The sequence below is a fragment of the Tetrao urogallus genome (genome assembly GCF_951394365.1).
Source record: "Tetrao urogallus genome assembly, chromosome: 13".
Classification (NCBI taxonomy): Eukaryota; Metazoa; Chordata; class Aves; order Galliformes; family Phasianidae; genus Tetrao; species Tetrao urogallus.
Window position 1 is genome coordinate 17,691,121 of NC_136826.1, and position 22,048 is coordinate 17,713,168.

The window sequence follows — 22,048 nt, forward strand, 5'->3', positions numbered from 1 at the left end:
AGAAAACCTTCCTCTGTACGCAGTGTGAAACAAAGCCCTGTTTGCTGACCCTGGAAAATCTCCACTCGTGGTGTGGATGGGAAAACTGTTTTCATCTCATAACGGAATTACAGGATAGAAACCTTGAGACCAAATATGTGCCCACGGGTATCAGACACGCAACAACAGGGCATGGCTGGGAGCGCAACGCTCAGCTCGTTCCGTTGTGCCGCGGGAGAAAGGCGAGCGAGAAGCTGATGGTGCACGGCGCAAATCGCGCTGTTCTCTTGCAGAAGAGCTGCGTCCCTGCGCACCGCCGCTCTCGGCCACGGGGAGGAGAGGGAGTTCGCTGTGGGGCTGCTTTACGGCTGTGCTGGGAGCGGCTCGGAGCGGTTCTGTGCTGGGCGCTGCGGGTGCGTGCATCGACCTTTCATTTCTCTAAGCGTGGCTGCTTCATCTGAATCACTGAGCCACCGCTCAGCAGCAGATGAAAGGCAATTTCCAGCAAACAATGGTTTGAGAAGACACTCCGAAAGACTAAGCAAAAATTGGCAGAAACACTTAGCATGGCGCTTTGCGCGGCGCTGCTGAGATCGTTTCCCCTCGCGTTCTCGGATGTCAGGTCCCACAGCGTAGCTTCTATTTCACCCCCCATCCCAGTTTGCCCATCATGAACTCTGAAGGACCTGTGGGTGCAGGAAGGGGCAGCGCTGAGCCCGGGTCAGCCCAGTGGGTGGGCATGGGAGGGTACACAGCATTTTGGAGTTGGATTTGCCTTCCTGCCCTCCTGCCACATGCGCGGCATTAGCTGAGGATGTATTAAAATAAATCTCTGTTATGTTATTTTATCCATCGGCACAAAGGAAGGTTGTACAGGGAGGAGGATTAAGCCCCGAGGAAATGATTCAGCAAAGCAAAAACAATCCGAACAGCATTTGGGGGAAAGTTAAGCCGAATTTGGTGCCGGGGATCAGTTTGTTGTCCCAGCAGGTTCGTGTCCACCTGCTGCCACCTGAGCCCACTGCCGTGGCCAGGGCAGAGCTATTGGAATGCTGCAGAGCGCCCATATCCCACTGCAACCCCCAATGTGTTTGAGGGAAAAGGAAGAATTACTGGCTCTGTGCTGCAAAGGATGTTTTTTGGGCCTCTTTTCCCAGCCCATCTCCTGCCTTCTTGTTGGCGTCAGTGATTGCAGCTGAGGACTGTGTGGAGCGCACGCACTGCTGGTTATCAGCTCCATTAACAAACAACACAGCAAGGTATTTTCCAAGCTCTGCCAGACATTCAGGCTCATTGATGGGGCTGGGAGAGGCATCTCTGCCTGGTGGGAATGAGGTCCTGTCCTGCTGGGCTTTCCTTCCCCAGCACAAAATCTATCCAACAAACAGCCCCTTCCACTGCAGAGCTAAGGGGAGAAGCCCTGCTGCGGTGAACTTTCCCTGTAATACTTAAAGAAAACACTCCAAGAATGTGGAATCATAGAGGATTTGGGGAGAGCAAAGTGAACTGTGTGGCTGGAGTGGAAAACCTTTGAGGGCAGATTGGAGACTTCTGTGGGTCCGCAAGGTAAGTGTGAGCCCAGGGCTTCAGCTGAGCCCGGCAGGGAGGGACACACTCTTCCTGAAGCTGCTGTGCCAGAGCACTTTGTTGATGTTCTCCATTTGGATATTGCAGCAATTGTTGATGTGATAGCAAATATCAGAGGGAAGAGGAGCAGCTCAGAGAGGGGGTGTGTGTTTGGGAGGAGGACAAGTCAGAAAAGGCACGAGGAAGCTTTCACTTCTAGGCACCAAAGTGCTGGTGAACCGTGAGCTTGCACTTTGGTTAGGAAGTGATTATTGGAATGAATCAGAAAAGATACGATCTTAATATTCCATGGGAGCTGCCAATACAAATATCTGTCAGCAGATATGTAAGAGAATAGCTTCAGAATAAAAGGAGAATGAATTACAAGACATTTCCGAAGGAGAGTGATGTCAGCCCCGAACCAAGCTATATATATTCTTTGTATTTGAAATTGAAACCACGTGAACTCTCCATGCAGAGCTGGGTGAAATTCTGCTTTTTCACGTTTCCCCTTAGGGATGAGGGATATTATCCTCTGGTTTTAATTTGGAAGTAATAAATAAACGTGATGGATTTGCCACCCAATGGCGGCTGTGGAGCTGCGCACAGCTCAACGCAGGGAGGGCTGCAGGGGTGGTGCCATGGTGTGCTCCTGCTGCTGGTGCTGCCATCAGAAAGGAAAGCAGTGCAAAGCCAACTGGGCACGGGGCTTCATGGGGGCTGCAGGTCAGAGAGCAGGGAAATCTGTCTTATCTCTGCATCCCAAACGTCCTTCTGGCTGCACGGGGTCGTAGAATGCACACTGTAAATTACGTGGCAAAATATCCAGCGGTCTTTTTCAATAAGGAAAGAAGGAAAACACGCAGGGATTTAAGAGACAAAGCAGTTCAACTTGCGGGTTCCTTTTGTTTGCAAACGGGGACAGTTCTGCCGAGATCCAAAAACCACTCCAAACCTTCAAAATTAGCAAATAACCATCTGGCCTGGTGGCTCAGCGCCTTCCGCGGCCATAAATCCACAGCCCTGCAACGTTAGCAGGGGATTTGCTCTGTAAAAACCCACTCAGTCTTTGGGTAATGGGAAAACAAGGCAGGATGGCTGTTGGGAGCTGCAGGGTCCAGCAAGCATTGCAGGGTGCAGAGATCTGCACAGAGAGCTTTGGACCCTCGGTGAAAAAACCCTCAGCATGGAATAGGGAGGCTAGAGGGGAATGCTGGCTCTGTGCAGTGCTTTGGTCTGAGCTCCTTCGCCTCCATTGATGGATTTTTTAAGCTAAGACACAGTTTAGAAAGTAGGAACAAAGAGGTAATATCCCTGGGAAGGCTGTCTGCATGCAGAAGAGCTCTGAAATACTCCCGAGACTGTGATTATGGGCACGATGGCCCCAGGAGCTCAAACAGCCCTGGGTGCACAGCATCAGCCTGCACCCACTCCCTGCCCTGCTAGTGCTGGCCAGGACTCTGAGCTTCAGCCATAGCACTGGTCTGAGCTTTGGCATGATGCACAACGAATGTCCACTTTCTCACCCTCGTCCTGCATCCCACATCCCACAGACTTCAGGCTCTCCCAGATACAGCAGGGCTGGTGAAAATCACACCGGAGCTCAATGTCAGTGCAAAGCAATGCGTGCAGCCCTGGTTTTCTGCTCCACATTAAAGGATCTTTGCGACCTCCCTGAGAAACTGCGAATGGCTGGGGATGAGGAAAGCTTTCTGTGCTGCAGGAGGGCAGAGAACCACAGCTGGGCTGTGCTCGGTGTGCTGCTGTGATCCATGCCCCAGCATCGTGTGCTGCTTGGTGTGCTTCGTGCCTGGGAAGCTGCAGTTTGGAGGCCAGGGTAAGATGTGTGATACCCTCTGAGTGCCAGGGAGCAGCATCAGCTGTAGGAGCAGGAGTGTGAGAAAGGGATCCAAAGGCAGCGCAGTGATTTGTTTTCCTGTCACTTGTATCAATGAAATGCAAGTAGAAATATTAGTAGGAAATGCATAGGAAAAAGCTTATGGAATCGGGCCTGTTAATCTCTATCACTGACAAATAAAGCTGATGGCAGAGAGATGGGCAGGGTTCTATGCAGAACTGTAGGATTGCTGCCTGCCCCACTGTGTGCAAGCAGAGCAGAGCAGAGTCCAAAAACAACTGCACTTCATTTGCTTGCACCGAAATCAAGGGCACATCGAGCACATTCTGCAGGACAAACAGCAAAGCCTGCAGTTATCCAGTGCCTGATCCAACAGGTCAGACTGAATGCACTGCAGTGCTGTGAGCTCCCGTGGGGATCTGTGCACACAGGAGGTGCTGCAGCTGTAGGGAGTGCCTGCTCTGCTTCTCAGCCATGAAGGGCTCGTTTTGAGGGAGAGAAATGCAATTAAAGACATGCAACAACTCAGAGAAATGAGCAGAAGGACTGAATACAGCAGCAGCCCCAGCTTTCAGCATCTGTTCAATTATTTGTCTTCGGTTTGCTCTGCTCCTGTACCCACATGGTGCTGTGTGGAGCCTCCTCCACCCATTTGTTCCCTACAGAGCAGGGGTATAAAGGAGGCAGCAGCTGTGGGCTACAGGTGAGCACAGTGATTGCCTTCATAATTACTGATGGGATTTACCTGGGCCACAGCAGTTAAGAGCGGTGCTGCCCAGTGTTCAGCTTCAGAGTGATGGGGGTGTTTCTGTGAGCACCTCAGGTAAGAGATTAGTTTCAAAGGTACTAAAATAAGCCTTTTTTTTGGGGGGGGGAGGCAGGAGTGAGGCTCTCAGCTCTCATATTCAACCAGAGAATAGTTGTGTATATTGCTGGTACAGAGCTGATGCTGCTCAGCCTTAGTGCCTGCCTGCAGCCCCCTCTGAGGAGGGGTTTGTTGTGCTGGAGGGGAGCTGTGCCCTGCTTTCTCTCCCTTGCAGCCTCAATGTCTGCCTGGTGCCTGGCCTGGCTCAGCAGTGAGCTCTGGGCAGGCTTTGAGCACGGAGCTGTGGGTGTTTGGATGAGCTGTGAGGCACAACCTGAGCGAGGCAGCAGCAAAAAGCATCGTGAGCAGAGGTGAGTTTGAGCGCACTGCGTAACGGTGTATTGCACTGCTTATCTACAGCAGCATTATAGCTGGGGTGGATTCTTCCCTCTCTGAAACCCCACTGGTTGCTCCAGGAGCAAACCCAAATCTCCCCTTGGGCCCTGAAATCCTGGGGAACTTTGGCTCAGATTTGCTGTGCAGATGGGGGACTCCAGGCTACAGGAACGAAGGTACCCACCTGCATGCAGTGCAATGAGCCAGAGGTCCTCTGCTGGGTAGGAAATACCCCTCACTCTGCAGCAGTGAACGGGAGGAAGAAAACTTTGCAGTTCACCCCATCTCCAAAACCTGCCACGAATGAGGAGAAACTGTAAAATTCCACTTAGAGCCTTTTATTTTTTCTGTAATGTATCGGTTTACGTTTCTAATGTTGGTATCATCCAGCACTTTAAATCAAATTATAGCTGTATCAGACTGCTTAACAATGTTTCTTTTTAATTAAGTTTACCAGTCCCACATGCATTAAGAAAAAAAATTTAAAAAATTAAACAAACTTAATTAAATTACATTTCAGGGTTAGGTAAGACTGCAAAAAACCCAGCAAGAGCACAAGGGCTGGAAAATGCCTTTAGATGTGCTCAGGCTCTCCTTCAAAGCTGTGTTCTTTTAGGATGGTTTCTGAAGGTGCATCCCATTGCCTGCAGGGCTGCGTGAGTTGCCTGTTTGGTTTCTTCCCCTTCCATGTGATTTAAATACTGCCTTTGCTGGCATAAAAAGCAGGGAGCCCTTCGGAAAGCTGAGGATTGGTGAATTTGGTGCTTTGAGCAGGCTGTCTCAATAAGCAATGCAATGGCAGGAAGGCTGTGTGTCTTTGGTGACCTGTGCTGGTCATCCCAATGCCCAGAGCTTGTGACAGCCTTTCCCAGGGTCAGAATCCAGCAGTTCCCAAAGTTTGGCTGCAGAAAACCCACCGAAACTGGGATTTCAGTGATGTTTTTTTTTTCACCTGGTGGAACAAAGCAGCCAACCTGCCCAGCAACACCAAGCACCACGATGCTGCCCGTGCCAGCCCCTAACCACCAAAACCCAACTGTCCCCAACAGGAACCCAGTGCCCTGAGGATGGGCAGCTGTCACCATGTGTCACCATGTGATTTTATTTTTTTTGTCCTTTCCCCCCCCCCCCCAGCCTCCGCATCTGGGGCTGTGAGGATGAAGTCAGCCCCGGAGCTGCTGCGGGCTGGAAGTGATTTCACCGAGCTGCAATGCAGATGGATTAATTCCAGTGCTGCAAAGTCAACATGGTTGAACACTGGCTACATCACAGTCTTCATTACTGTGGTCTGGATCGGGTTTTGATGAAGTAATTTCCCTTGAGTTTAGCACTTAGAAAACATATAGGGCGTCCTGCTTGGACTTGCCCCCCTCTTCTCCCCCCCCCCCCCCCCCCCCGCCATGGGCCTTTATCAGTTGCACGTGGACCCCTGTGATCTGGAGGGCTTCCAATGAACCCCATCTGCTCTGTGCCCAAACAGCACTGAGAAAGAGATGGGTGTTACAAATAACAAACGGCACAGCGCTGCATCTCCCTGGAGGGACGAGCCATCCCTGTCTTTGCCAATGGCTCTGTCCCAAGGCCATCCCCAAAAAGTACAGCAGTGACCTGGGGAGGGAATGGGGTCTCATCCAGCTGAGCTCAGCAGTGGGGCACCAAGATGCCAATGCTAATCATCCTGCTCCATTTCCAGTTTCTGACACTTGAAGATTGCCCTTCAAGCACAGATGTTTATTCTGTGATTTTATTTTTTTTTTAATTGTTTTTCCTTCTCAGCTATGAACTCTAATCAAATACTTGTCATATGCAATTTGCTTCCTTGGAAAATAATCCTGGGAAGGTGAGCTGGTTCTGTCCCAGTGATGCCTTGCAAGGACACCTCCTGCCTGGCAGCCCCACCTCCTTCCTTCGGTACCAGGATTTCAGCAGAAGTCGCTTTAAGGGGCAGCAATGGGGTTTCCCTGCTCTCTCGTTCATCCCAAAGCCATCTTCCCATCTCGGCGTGATGCTGCAGGTCGGCGCAGGGTCTCTTCAGAAGGACGGGAGGCACTTCCAGCTGTGCGATAGGCACCGTGGGATGGCAACGAGGAACGCGCCGCTGGAAACTGCTGAAGTAGCCAAAAAATGCTGGCGCGGGGTTGGAAAAAACACCCAGGTGGGTGGGTTTGTATCGCCTGCCAACTGAAATATACGGGGATAAGGGATGCAAGCCGGCACAGCGCTCTGAAGGACTCAGCGCCGTTCATCCGTGCCGGTTTATTTACGCGCACCGGTAAATAACACCTCGGAGCAGCCCGGCCTCTGCCTGCCGCCTGGAGGCCGGAGCCTGCAAACAGCGCTTCCTGCAGCCCCCCCGGCTGTGCCCGCAGGGTACGGGCGCGTTCTGGATGCAGCAGCCCCGGTATCCCATCCCAGCCGCTCTCCTGGCCGGGCTCCGTGCTTCGCTCCCAGTCCAGCTGGGCAGCAGCTCGCGTTGCTCCCCATCACGGCACCAAAAGGTTTCTCCTCCTCGTTTTCTTCTGCGGGTTCTCCCCGGGGCGACAATGCGGAATTTCCTCTGAAACTCGAGCAGAGGGGAGGAAATTAATTTTCTTTTTTTTTTTTCTTTTTCCCCCTTGGTAAAGTAATGATCTCCTACTCCTCAGAAGCGCCATAGCAAGCAGCTCTGCGAGTTTTGAGTTGAAACATTGTGATTCTCAGCACCGTTTGCATGGAGCTGGGATGTGGCTGCTGTCACTGAGGCAGCTGCTGAACCCCCCGTGAGGGTTTTGTCCTGGGTTTATATTGGAAAACGGGTAATTATCAATGTAACTATCAATGAAGGAGAGGTGGAAAGTGCCCCAAGAATTGTTGGCTGTAGATCTGTAGGGCTACAAGAGGAAAGCTTTGCTCTGCCTGCAGTTACCCTTTGCAGGGCTAAAAGAAATGAAAGATTGTGGTACTCTGAAAGGCCATGGAAGGAAAAACCTTTAGGTCTGTGGGTCTGCTTTGCTCCAGTTGTAACAGTTCATGATTTGTAAAAATCCATTTTTTGATGAACAACAGAAAAAAAAATAATAGGATGCTACTTGTGAGATCAGGTTTTGTAAACCCCGTGTTAGAGAATCACAGGGGAAAAATAAATCTCCAATCTGATTCTCAGAGAAAGTCACAAGGGAAAATACATTCCCAATCCAATTCCCAAAGTGTTTCAGTGTCTCTGCGAGCAGCGAGAGCTGCAGGAGAGGATGGGATCCAAGCAGCCATTTTAGGCTGTATTTGCCCAGATTCTGCCCTCCATCCCATGGTGGGGAAGTTCACTGAGAGCTTTGCTTCTCTGACCCAAAGCTTTGATTGGTGGGTTTGGTTTTGTTTTGTTTTTTCCCCAAATCTGCCTGAATTTTGGTAGGGCAGAGCTAGGAAAGCTGATGTGAGGAGCTGCTCCTCTCCTTGGCAATCCCTGTCCCCACCAAGCAAGTCTGAAGAATTAACTTTTTTTCTCCATATTTAAATCACAATTTACCTAATTTTCTTCATTTTTCTTGATTGAGTTGTTACACTCCTTTGCTTCGTGCTCTGATAAAAAGGTTTTGCCTTCTGTGGCCTTTCAGAGTATCATGATCTTTCATTGCTTTTAGCCCTGCAAAGGGTAACTGCAGGCACAGGAAAGCTTTCCTCCTGGAGCCCCACTGCATCCTCACTGTTTTCTTTGCCTGACACAGGAGCGTATTGGAGGAGTGTAAGGACAGAGCACCCACCTCTACTGGGATCCACAAAACATCTCTCCGAGTGGAACGGCCCTCAGTTTTGGAAGGATGGCCCCAAAACCTCTGTGGTGGTGGCACAGATCTGCATGGGGAGCATAGGGCTGCAGGGCGGCACCAGGACCGCGCTTGTGAGCGAGCAGCAGTGATTATTTCAGATCTCTGCTATGCGAGTTATGTTCCTCCTTCCCGATGCGAGTTTTTGGCAACAGGGAAACAAGAAAACCGCCTTGGAAAATATTAACAAAATGGAAACTGAGATCGTAAAGCATTTTGCTCTGGCCTGCTTTCCCTTTTGCGATCCGCACCAGCAGGGCCGTAAGCCAATTTAGGGCCATTTAACCTCGGGGCTTTCTCACGGAAGGAAGAGCTCTGGCAGTGCACAAAGCCCAGCACCTGCAGGCTGGGATGCAGTGCAGATGTTCCCAGATGTGCCGCGGGCACCGCGCTCGGGCCGCCGGGTCACGTTCTGCCTCAGTTATTAAGGGAACGTGATGCTGCTCTGTAATACCACCGGCGTGTATTTTGGACAGGTTTGGGTAATTGGAGAAGTAATGGAAATTTAGCACCGTGTGGCCCTGGGGAAGAGCAAACTCCAAGAATAAGAAGGGAAGCACGGTGTAGAGAGCCGGCACGGCTCAGCAGCTCTCCTGCTCCTTGGGATTTTGCCTCTTCCTTTAGAAGTTCCTTGGCTGCAGCAATCCTCGCGGTGACACCTCTTGCTTTGCAGTGTTTTCTCCACCAAGTCTCCATAGCTGGAGGCCAACCACTCGTTTCCCTTCGGCACCCAACCCGCTGAGCGCTCGCAGCCCCTTTGCATCCTGAGAACTCACCAACAAATTGCTTCCACACTCTGGCCCGACATCAAAACTCGTGCAGTACAAGGGTTAACCAACTTAAACGTTTAAAGAGTCATGAAATGGACGGTTTCCGCTTTCCATCTGGCTTTTATCAGTCCTAAGTCGGTTTCAGAAGTACAGCTACACAATCAAAACACACAATCTCCCTAGTCAGATAATTCAATTTCATAAATGAATTACTTATGTGCCTGTAAGTAAATACATTCCTATGCGGGGAGATATTGACTGCTGTCAATGGAGTAATGAGGTCCAGGGGAAGTGGCTGCAGCCCCTCGGGGGTGTCCTGTAGAGATGTGGGACTGATGGAGCTCCCAGGATGGGGGATGTGAGGGGAGAGGAGGGGCTGCCCATGGGAGGGTCGCCTCAAGACACCCTTGGGGATCATAGCATGGGCTGTGAGTGGTGTGATGGATGGCAAAGGGGATGGACTCGTTTGTGCCTCGTGGGATCTTCTGTGGTAGGGTCAGTGGTTGGGCATGATAGCCTTAGAGGTCTTTTCCAGCTTTAATGATTCCATGATTCTAATATCTGGGGGGAAATGTTGGAGGAGGTGATCAGAGAAGGCCTCAGGATCCTGCCCAGGAGGGCAGAAGTTCTCAGCTTTCCCATGCAGGCTGATCTCCTCCCCTCATAGCCTCTCTTTGCTCCACAGGATACTAAAAATCCCACCCTTAGACCTGCAGCTTCATACAGGAAGACTCGGTGCTGCAGGAGATGATTTGGAAGCTTTTGCACTTTGGTGTCTTTTCTTAATGTGGACCTTAATGTGTCAGTGCAGACAAGGGCACGAATACGCATCCACGGAGCCACTTGGGAGTTACACAGCAAAGTGTTGCACAAGGGAAACGTGGAGTTGTGCTGCTGAGCTTCCCCTGGGGCAAGGAAACTGTGAAACCTGACGTTGCACACATCTCAGCCCTGTGGTGCTCTGCTGCCTTCTAGTTCCATCTCTTCATTTAACAGTGAGCTTCAAGTACCCAAAGCCCCTATCAGGATGGCAGCGCTGGGCTTTATTGCCTCTTTGACATCTATTTAATTGCAACCAAGTCAAACTGCAAACAGAATTGCACTCAGTTGCTTGAGCACAGCTGTATGGCTGGCTGCTAGGAGCTCGTAGTGTTTCCCACACTGCACACACGGCTCCTTGCCCTAAACCTCCCCTTTTGCAGTGGTTTTCTGCAGAACGTGAGCAGTGCTGGCAAGGCTGCATTGCTGAGCTCTGTGTTGGTGCCTGCTGGGGTTTCATCCACGTCATGCAGGAGCTGGAAGCTGCTATCAAACGAAATAAAAGCCAAATATCACAGCCTTGAAGGAAAACCAGGCTGCTCCTGCCCTGCATGGGCCTTCCTCCAAGCAAATCCGGCCCGTTTCTGCATAATTGTGCCATAGATCTCCCTTGCTGAAGGGGATTCAATGCGAAGGTAACGTTCGCTCTCTTCTGCTGGAGTCAATTGCTGAATAAATACAGTGTTGAAAGCCTGGAGAAATTCGGAGACAACTCTTCAAAAGGACAATTTTGGGGGGTACAAATTGTAACCACCAAACCTGCGTTCACATTCTGCATCTGCGGGTAATTGCAAGCATCTGTGGGGCTGAGTGAGTGGGGATGGGGGGGTGAGGGCAAAGCTGTGCTCTGGGAATGGGGCTGCATGGGGTGGGCTGTTCGGGCCCTGCAGCACGGGAGAGCCTTGTTGCGTGGGGGGGATGGAAAGTTAAAATAGAGAAAAAGAATAGAAATAGTATAACAAATAATGTTTTGAGCTGGCAAAACAGCTTTGGTGATCAAACCCTCTTTTTTCTTTTTGCTGGAGAAGTTCTATGGGCGCTGACAGCCGATGGGCATTTGTGCAACCTTTCTGGCTTGGGAAGGTAACACGCATATTTTGGCTCTTTGCCTTGGGAGTTCTTGCTGACATCCCACTCGGTTCCACCTCTGGGGGTTTTCTCCTTTCTGCCTTGTGGTGGTTGCACCCCGCACACTGCTGCAGGACAAACACAGCACGAGTGCAGTCAGACGCTGCCCCAAGAGCAGCTCCTGAGCAATCAGCTCTGCGGGGTTCAGGAGGTCCTTATTTTCAGGCGGGAAGTGCTTTAATCAAGATTAATTTTTTCCAGTTTTCAGTAATCGGAGCTCTTCCTGAGTTTTCCTCAGCTCTGCTGTAGAATGAAATTATCAGATTTCCATGGCAATTAAAGCAGAAAGCTGAAAGCACGCGGATCGCTCAGTACCATGGCTGATGGGGAACAAGTGGATAGAGGCTGCGAGAAGGACAGAGGATTTTCACGGCTGCTGCAGGGCCAGCCAAGCCTCGCAACAAGCTGCAAGCTGCTGCAGCCCTTCTTGCCTTTCCCTTAATGCAAAACACCCAGTGTGCAATGAGGGAGAGAGCAAAAGGGCTGAACTTTGGTGCTGGTCAGTTCTGAATCAAGCAGATGCTCCGCGATGGGTGCACGGGTGCTGCCCTATGGGTGATAGAGGGGTGACTCTGTTCTGTCCTCTGCACTTCCTGGGTCCCGTTGCTCCTTGCAAAATCAGGATCGGTCCCTGCAAGGCCTGCCAACGGCTCAGGAGCTGCAGGAAGCTCACCAAGTCCAACCATCCATCCATCCCACCATGCCCACAATGCTGTGTCCCCATATGCCACATCTACACGATGCTGCACGTGAGTCATGGCTGCTCTTCTCTTTGAACAAAGGAAGAGCCAACTAAACCAAGGTAACGTCCACAGTGATGAGGTAAAGAGCTTAATTACCTGCTGCATTTCATTGCCACGTCATTTCTGAGGCTGACTGCTATGATAAATGTGAGGAACATCAGATGTTGAACACAAAATACAAAGGGAGGAGGAAAAAGAAGTCTCCCTATGGTTTGAATCCTGAGCCCAGATTGCTCCCCACAATGAAAGCACAATTTTTCAACTAGGAAATGGCACTTTTGGCTGGGATGTTATTTTCTGGGCTCAGTCAGAGCCAGAAGGGGCAATGCCAGCCAGCAAACCCTCGTCCCATTGCTCTCAGGTGTTGACCCATGTGTCCATCCTTCACTTTTCCCTATCCTTGCTGAAGGGAATCACATCCCACGGAGGGCACTGGGCTCTCCCCCATGCTGCAGCCCCAGCCCCTATTCTGCAGCCATATGCAGGATATCACCCCCTCCTCGGGGTTGGGTTACTCCGCAGTAATTAAATTACAGTTCGCAAATGATAAATCCTAGCACAGTTGGTTGAGAAATCTGGGCTAAGAAGGAATGGAAGTGAATTATTAAATCCAAATGGCTCCACGGCCTGGACCTGTCCACTCTGCTTCTCAGCAAAATTAACATCAGTGTGGGGCATCATGAGCTGCTGCATGGCGACAGCTGCTCCCAGGTTCACCTGGGGTAGGGCTGCAGCTCTGGGTAGAGTGCATAGAGGTGTCACCTCCGAATTGCATGGCTGGAGAGACAGATGTGAGCCGTGTCCCAGTGTGGGTGTCCTCACAGCCCGTGTCGTACCCGAGTGAGCTGCTTCAGCAGTGATTTAGATGCAAACAGCAGAAAGCCACTCAATCCTGACATTTGCCCCTTCTCATCAGGCGTTGGCACTGGCTGATCCCTTCATGCTTTCCAGAAAGTGCTGGGGCTCTGCTGTGCCTTTCAGCCTTGGCTTTGGGGAGAGGTGAGGACTGCAGAGGGAAATCCCAGCAGCGGGGCTGGCCTTGATCTGCTGTGAAATGAGTGTTCATCTGACCTGCTCACCTCCCTGTGCCTGCCCTGGTTTTATTCACAGATGTATTCATTTCATAGCATCATAGAATCCCAGAATCATAGAATGGTTTGGTTGGAAGGGATCCCAAAGCCCTCCCAGCCCCAAGCCCTGCTGTGGGCTGGTTGCACCCTAATAGATCAGGTTGTCCTGGGTCTCCCCAGCCTTGGGCACATCCAGGGATGTATCCTAAATCAGTGGGACATCCCATCAACGGCCTTCCAGCCAATGGGCCAGCCAGTCAGTGGGACTTCCAATCAATGGGACTTTTTCCCTCAAAAGGACCGCAGAACATATGGAAAGTCAGGGGTTTTTCCTAAAGATGAAGTTTATGGAAATGAATATTACGGCATTGTTTTCAAGCTTATTAGCTGTGTCATACTGTTATTGCCTCCAGTCATTTCTTGTAGAAAACAAATAAACAGCCAGTATTTGTCAATCTCGGTAATAAACTATAGTGGCAGCAAGCTTAATCTGGTGTTAATTAGGCTTGTGGAAAACTAAATCAAGCACCAGAAACCACAGATTATTTTAGGCTTCCTCTAGCATAAACACAAAGGCTTGAGGATTCGTAACGTATTATTTTTGTTGACAGTTTTCCACTTTTCCCTCAATTTATTTCATGCATCCGATAGGCCACTCCTTGATTGCTTTTAGTTCTGTCTTCTTTTGGCCTCAGCGTGGCAGTTTGTTAATCCTTCCTATTTTTGTGTATTTAAGCAGGATTACAAACTTCAAATACGCTGTAAAAGGAACCCGTATACAACCCTTCAAAATCACTTAAGTGGGCCAATGACAGAAGAACCAGCCCTGCAAGTAAATACAGAACATTTCGGAAATCATCCCCGGTGTTTATTTATGAGCCATTTTTAATTACTCAGCAGGAATGAATGAAAGAACTGGAAAATGGGAACCGACAGAGGGCTTTGCATTGAGTTACAGCTCGTGGAGAACAAGGGAGAGATCACGGCTCTTTCAAGTCGGGATGGTCGGAGGGTTATAATTACACCCTGCTGCTTTATGGACAAAACCTCAGAATTAAATGGCAAGCTGTATTTCAGACAGCACGAGGATCCCTCAGAAGGCTTCGTGCAGCTTTGAGGAATAGCAGGAAGCCTCATGCAGGGAGCAGCAGGCGGGGAATCAGCAGGGCAGAGCTCTAGGATCAGCAAGGTGACCCGTCTGAAGGGCAGCTGATGGAGAGCAGCATGAGTTCTGCTTGGTGTGTCTGTAGGGAGGAAATATGGAGAAGGAGAAATGCTGCCATGCCAGGAGGTGAGCCGAAAAGTGTTTTCTCTGCACCTCCCACAAGAAAGGCCCGTGACTGAGAAAGAACATCGCGTTCATTTGTTGGGACAAGCTGATCTTCAAGCTGATTTGTGTTAATTTGGAAAGTGATTTTTTTTTTGTTGTTGTTGTTGTTGTTCCCCCTTTCTTTTTCCAGGAAAAACTGAGCTGTCTGGTTTTGATCACTTGGCGTGCTCAGAACCAAAGTCCTCAAAGTAAATATTTCCTATGAAGGACATTAACGACCAACTCATGGGGAACAGCAACAGGAAAGCACTGCTTTAAACCTAATGCTACATCACAGTGCATTGGTTTGCCACTCAGTGCTGTAGCCAGGGCAGGGAAACACATAGAAAGGCATGGAGCAGAGTGATGAATACATCTAGAGCAGCATGATTACCCCAAGCAGCAGAGCTCTGTACGTCTCCTGCAAGGCAGCTGATGGCTCTGTGCTCCCTTTCCTGCTGGGTATGGGAGGAAGGAGGGGATGACCGGGCATGGTGCAAACCAGCCTTACTTTACGTTAGAATCATAGAATCATAGCCAAGGAAAACGAAGAAGCAGAAGAAAGGTGACGCACGGCAGCGAGGTGCTGGCGATGAGGCGGCAGCTGCTGCTCTTCCTCCGGGCTGCCCAGCAGAAAGCTGAAGGCAGCACTGCCCGGCTCCTCACCCAGCGCTGGGGAAGGACTTCAAGGGGCCGTGATGCAGTTTGGGAGCGGGGAGCTCGTTGGGATGGCAGGCAGGGCGCTCAGGGCTGGGCGGCGAGCTTGCGCACGAGCGTGAGCAGCTCCTGTTTGCAGCCCCGAAGTGAACTTGCTGCTCTTTGCCGCGAGATGGAGCCTTCAGATTGAGCTCTTTGCCTTAGGGTTGATCGTTACTTAAGGCAATTAAGCCGCATTTAGAGATTGCACGTGTTTAATTTTCTCAGATTACTATCTGTGGCTTTTTATTTATTTTTTTTTTAATGAACCGTATTTTTCATCATCTCTCGTTTATCTGATACTAGGAGACTGCAAAGGCTGCCAAAATAGGTGTTGCTCCAGCCCAGCTCTGCAGAGGGCATCGAACACTGCAGCTCTTCTTCCTGGAGCAGTATTGCTCACAGAATCACAGAACGGCCCGGGCTGGAAGGGACCTCAAGGATCACGAAGCTCCAACCCCCTACCGCATGCGGGGCCACCAACCTCCACATTTCACAGCAGCCCAGGCTGCCCAGGGCCCCATCCGACCTGGCCTTGAACACCTCCAGGGATGGACGGGGCATCACAGCCTCTCTGGGCAGCTGTTCCAGCACCTCACCGCTCTCATAGCAAAGAACTTCCCCCTGACATCCAACCTCAATCTTCCCTCCTTCCACTTAAAAATATTTCCCCTTGTCCTTGCTTGATACATTGCTCAATGCCACACTGCGGGGTCGACATGGCTGCAGAAAGAGTGTGTTGTGCAAAAGCTGGGGCACAAGTGGAGGCTAAAAGGGACACACGCATGGCAGCATGCTGTCCTTCTCTCTTGTTCACCTTCCGGCTCAATTCTACTTCTGAAATCTGCCCCCATTCCGTATCTTACTGTTCTTTCTGAAGGGCAATGAATAAGGATGGCTGGAAAGATGTCCCTGGGCTTTGCTGCTTGGCACCGACAGAGCTGCTCCTGCCCTACCCGCTGTGCACCCATCTGCCAAGCTCCTCCCTGGCCTCTGCCCAACAGCCACATCCCCAAATACCCCGAGATCTCATTTCCCTTTGATTTCACTGCCTTAAAGCCCCGAGGGGACTGAATGTTTTGTTTTGCACCGTGCGTTTCCGTGTTCATTTTTTGTCTTCTGTTTGAAGCTATTGTGAAGAAGCTGGGAAAAGCAATGTGGCTCTGGTGCTCCTCTGGCAGCACTCGGGCTCTGCAGAGGTGTCTGAAAGCTGACAGCAGAGCGTTGTGCTGCTGGGGGGAATCACCTCTTGCATTTAGGTGTCAGCGCCCGCACCCCACCCTGCTGGGCTTGGGGCCAGGATGGGTTGGAACCCCAAAGTCAGAATGCAATTTGGTGTTTGCCAGAAGGCAGGGGCTGATAAGGCATGCTGGGCTCTCGGTGTGCCTCTTTACACACACAGTGGCAAGGAAAAGGTTCGGCTCAGAGAGGAGAAGGCAGTGAGCTCACCTGGCACTGCTCTGCTGCCTCTGCCCTGCGTGGGCAGCCGTGCCCTGGGAAGCCCTTTCCTTTTCAGGCTTAAAACCAACACCCTTCGGAGTGCCTTCCTGTACCAGCTCCTTTCTGCTCTCTCTCTATTTTCTGGGGTCACCCATGGGTCCATCATGCATTTGTTGCACATGAACAGACACACACGCCTTGTGTTGCTGCTGAGTTCACTGCAGGTCCTCTGGTGCCAAATTTTTGTTTTCAGGTGTTGGAAATCATTTATTTCCCTTAATCCGTTTTCTGTCTGCAAACGGTTCTTCCTCTGTTCTTCATGGACTCAAGGTGACAGTGATGGGCTCGGTGCTTCCTCACATAAGCAGAGCTCCAAAACCACTCTCAGCCCATTGCTGCCTGATGGCTGCATGCTTTGCAGAGGATCAGTGTGTGCATGTAAGTGGTAGAATGTTCTCAAGCAGCACTGAATTTTGCATTTTAGCAAGCATTTCCCAATTCCTCCTTCCTCGGTGCTGCTCATCACCTCTTTCCCACTCCTGCCTCTTGTTCTTTCCTGCCCAGCTCTTTTCCCTGCACAGCACTTTCCAGCCCCTCCTTTCTTGCTGATCTCAGTGATTAAAACGTGGTGAGCAACATGGTTATGAAAGCAATGATCTGTGCAATATCTTCAGTGGAATGTCCACTAGCACTGTCTGCAGGATGGAAACCAGCAGTGAGGCTGCTCCTTACCCCTGTGCTGTGGTAATTGAACAGATACTGCCCTCAGTTAATAACAATTCCCAATAAATATTGAAATGAACCAGGCACAGTTCTGCTAATTAAGGTGAAAAAGAAGCTCATCCAAATAACTCTCCTCAGAAAGGACTTCCATGGAGACTTCTATTTGTTACATTGTGTGTAGTTATTATCCCCAGTAGATTACACAGGATGCAAGTTGGAGAATTTCTGATGCTCTCGTTAATTTTGGTGTCAACTTTTTGTACTGGGAATCACCATCCATCTCCACCCATTGAAAGCAGTTGAATTTCAGGGAAGTGACAGTGCACGCATGACACAGGGTTAAATTTGGGTTAAATACAGCATCGTCTCCAGGCCTCTGTCAAATGAGATGGAGTAAGCAGGACACGGCAGGGGAGATCACGTCCTTCACAAATGGGGGATATTCACTTGGGAAGAAGTAGGAGAAAATAACCTAGAAATAAGGTCATTGGTCTCCAGACAGCCCAAGCAGTGCTGAGACTGAAATAATTTTCCTGCTGAGTGTGGCAAGCACACTCATCATAGGGAAGCGAGAGCAGCACAGGCTTTGGAAAATATTAAAAACCCCAGGAGACCACGAAGAGCCCTTAAAGGGTCCCATGAGAACACCCAGCACCATGGATTTCATTATTGTTGCGTGAAGCTGGGAAACGGTTTGGGTCTTAGTTTATGTGAGCATTACCAAAGAATGAAACATTGCTACATATCTGTCAGGAACTGTATTTCTCTGTGATGCAAGCCTTGAAGAAGAGGAAGTAAACGCACTGCTGGCTCTGCACAGTTCTTCCTGCAGGGCAACTGCATTGTCATCCCCAGGAAATGCAACACCAAGCCCTGAAATGATCTGCACTGCAAAGGGCTACTAAAATTCTAAGGAGCTGTTAAATTCCAGAAGAGCAGAGTTGTGTTTGATTGGACAGGATGGTCAAATTCCTGGAAACTCTTCACCCTCAGCTGTATGATGGAGTTAGAAACAGGGCATGGGGAACGTGACCTCTTCCACATCACTGCAGCCAAGCGAACTGGGGTTATGAAGGAAAAGGCCACGGTGTCACGGAGCAGAGCCGCAGTTCCCCTGCGTCCCAAAGCTGTTCCCACCACTCCCCAGGGCTCTGGCTGAGCTCACATCCCAACGCTGTTGGGGTGTGAATGTTCCAGTCAGACCGCAGTGAGCTGCGGCTTTGTTGGTTTGTAAGTTTGGGTTTGTTGGTTGGTTTGGGTTTATTTGTGGTGTTGTTGTCACTGTTTTGCATTACTGAGGATGTGAACCAGTATCTCAGAGTATTTTTCTTAATCACCTGGGGTTTGCAGCAGATTCCATGCTGCCCATGAACCAATAGCACGCTTTTGTCTCAAACAGAGAAAACCACACGTTGGCCTGCAGGAGAATGAGGGAAACCATTACAGCTTTCTACTCAGTGAGGCCTTTCATTCAGCTTTACTGCAACTTCTGCTGGGCCTCATGCAGACCGAGGACACTGAGACACCACGTGTGGGGCCAGGAGGCAGAAATGTGTGCAACAAACACTAACTGTGGCTTGGGAGACCCAACTGAACATTAGGAATATAAAGATCGGTAGGAAGGCTTAGTGGTGGGTTGAGTAGTATGGTTAGGTTGAGGTTGGAGTGGATGGTCAAGGTCTTTTCCAACCTGAGCAATCTGATGATCCCATGATAAGGTGGTGTAGGACTGGAACAGGTCAGTGAGGCCAGTTGGAGACTCTCCATCCATAGGGATTTTAAAGATTCAGCAGCACAAAACCCAACTGAACATTGGTGGAAGTCCTTCACTGGGTGAGAGGTTGGACTAAAATTCCAACAGAATTCCTCTCCAGCAAACATTTCCATATTTCTGTGATCTTAAATTCAGGCCAGTACACATGCCCTTAGCATTAGTGTGTAAGATTTCAGTGTGTCTTGAACTGCTTTCAGAACTGGGGAGTTTCACACAAAAGTGCAGTAGGAAAAAGTGCACAGTTTTAAAGCATTTCTCAATTCCATTCCTTTCAAATCTGAGGGCTGTTTACTCTGCTGTCTGCTGGAGATCCAACACGTTCAAAAATAGCATGGCATGGGGTCTCATCAAAGCCTTCTAACATCACCAGGTGTCTCCTCAGCGTGAAAACAAATTCTTTGAAGAGATTGCTTGGAAGAGGAAAATAAAGTACCGCAAGTGAGTTCCTGTGCCGTGATGTGGTATCGGATGTACAGAAAACATCTGCACTAAAACTGTCTGCAAAAATGATGGTGGCAGTAGATTTCCCTTCTGTGAACATGAAAAGCCACCTTTTCTGCATTAATAAAAACAAGAATAATGTTATTGGGATCTGTTTAGACACCGTAATATTTGGTATAAGCATCAAACTTAGCACGTGTAAGCGGGCATTTCTGTATGAGTGTGCGTGTGATCTTCCTATCTTTGTGCTTCTTCCTCCCTGCACCGTAACGAGGAAACTCAAGCTGAGCTTTGCAGCCTCCATCTTACTGAGCTGCTTTCATCTTCACCCGGAGCAGACACCACAGCCTTGATGAGGCTTTGCCTCTCAGGGCTGTGAGTCCCCCTGCTCAGAGATAAAGGCCATAACAGGATACCGCTGTCACCTGCTCTGCTCCTTAACAGAAGATCTCCGGCCCGTTGCACAACTTCTCCTCCAATCTGCAGGGAAAAAAAAGCAACAAATCTCTTTAACTGATAATATTTGTACTCCGAGCTGCTGTTGGGACAGGTGTTCTGTGCTACTGCTATTTTTGACAGCGTAAGCTTCAGGCAGATGAAAAAGGACACCTGTACTCTAAAAAAACACCCAGAGGAGCTGACGACGGTGAGGGGGGGGTTCATTGTCCATAAGTGCTGAAAAATCACATTGTTTCTCTAGTTAAAAGAATACAAAAGTGACAAAGTGCAGGCAAAGTGTCTCTATCACTGTAGCACAGCTTCCTCACTATGCACAATCAGTTCCAAATTTGATATACCTCTGCATAATGAATGAAACTCTGCCGAAGTCCCTGAAGATTTTCCTGCGATTTTTCATTCCAGCTCCAAAACCTGCCATAGTCTCTATAGTCTCTGACAGTCTCTGATATTCTCCCTTGGTCTCCCACAGTCTCCCATAGCCTCCTGGCACAGTGCTCCTCAGGCAGAGCACCTGATTGCATCACCTTGCAAAGAGGAAAAGCCTCCAGCTGGAATGCTGTCTAGCTACACATCCCTTATTAATGCCATATTAACAGACACAGCTGTTCAATATGCAAACAGTACGCATGCAACACACATGGGTGTAAACAATCAGAGCAGAGGAGAGCTTCTGTTTCCTCGGCTTCTTTCAGAACTGCCTCCTCACTGTGAGCCTTAATGAATGTTAAGCTGATCATACGCCTCCACAACAACCACAACATCTCCACAACATCTGCAGGATTTAGGGGTATCTTTATTTCCATCATGCCAGACAAGAGCTGCTCCTGTGCACACAGCCGTATCAACACATTGCAAAATAAAACAGCACACAACGAGTCCAATGAGCTGCAGCAGCCAATGCATGGTTTGACGGTACAGGGGGGACCTCTGCCAACACAGCACTGCTGGTCTGGGAAGATCATCACACAGCTGCAGTGTGTGGATGGCTGCAGCTTAACAGCGTTTGTAGGGAAGCACAGGCAGCATTCAGCACAGCATCAGACAACACAGCAAAGCAAGAAGCTCCTGTGCTGCGCTCTGTTGAAATTAAGCTCGCAGAAAGGCTCTTCACACCAAGTGGTTGTTTTGCTGCCACCGATAAGCGAGGCTGGACGTTGCTGATCAGCTCAGTGGGAGATAGCTTGAGCTCTGAGTGTTTATTGTTTTTCCTCCAATAACAGAGATAAGCAATGCTCTTTCAGACCTGTCTCCCTCGTATCTCTCCGGTGGAATTCTGCTTGCTTCACTGCAGCTAACCCAGAGGTGAAGGCGGTCCTGCAGTCGCTGGGGCTCGGCTCGCTGGGTGCTCTGGGCGTGCTGCTTGCGCTGCACATTTTATGGAGGACTGGAATTTCTGGTGGAGTTCTGCTCGGTGAGGCAACTGCTGTGTGGGCAGCTGGGTCCTCAGCACAGCCTGAGCACAGCTGTTGGGACACGCTGGTGATGTTGGGGTCACCTCTCCATCTCAGTCTCCTTCAGGCTCCTTTTGTGCTCCTCACAGTTTGTCACCAAGGAGAAAATGGACTCACGATTTTCTCTTGAATACAGATGAGCTACTTTGCATGTAACTAATATTCTTGTTACGGTCTTTGGCAATGAGGCAATCAGTAGAAGTGAGTAATGCTTGCTGGTTTTGCCACAGATACTAATCTAATATTGCTGCAACTACACCATAAAGAAAAGCACTGCATGCAGCGTGGGAAACAGTGGAGCAAACACAGTCATTGCTCTCCAGAATCATCCTCTCAGTCAAAGGCCCAAATTCACCACAACACATGGGGAACACTTTTCTCCTGCAAACGTTTGTGTTGGCAGCTGTCAGCACAACAGTTTCACAGTCTGAAATGCAGACAGATTCCTGATCAACAGCCTTACAAACATGAGTGAGGTGCGCGTGGAGGGACTGAAGGAGGAAAGAACAGCTTTGAGAAGTAATGAGGATGGTGATTATCAGAGTTAGAGAGCTAAGGAAAACAGGCTGAGGAGATGAGGAAGATTTATAAAGAGGGATGAAAAGGACTGGAGTTCAAAAATAGGACTTTAGGCATCTGCATAACCATAAGTAGTCAAACTTAGGGAAGGTCTCCATTTGCAAACGTTGCCGTGCCTGTACTTTCTCTTTCATTTTTAAGTCTTACACGAACACTTGTTTACTTTTTGTTGCCCTTCTTTCAGTAATGATGCTACTCATAATGAATGTCAATTGAAAGATGTCGTGTATATTTAAAACTAT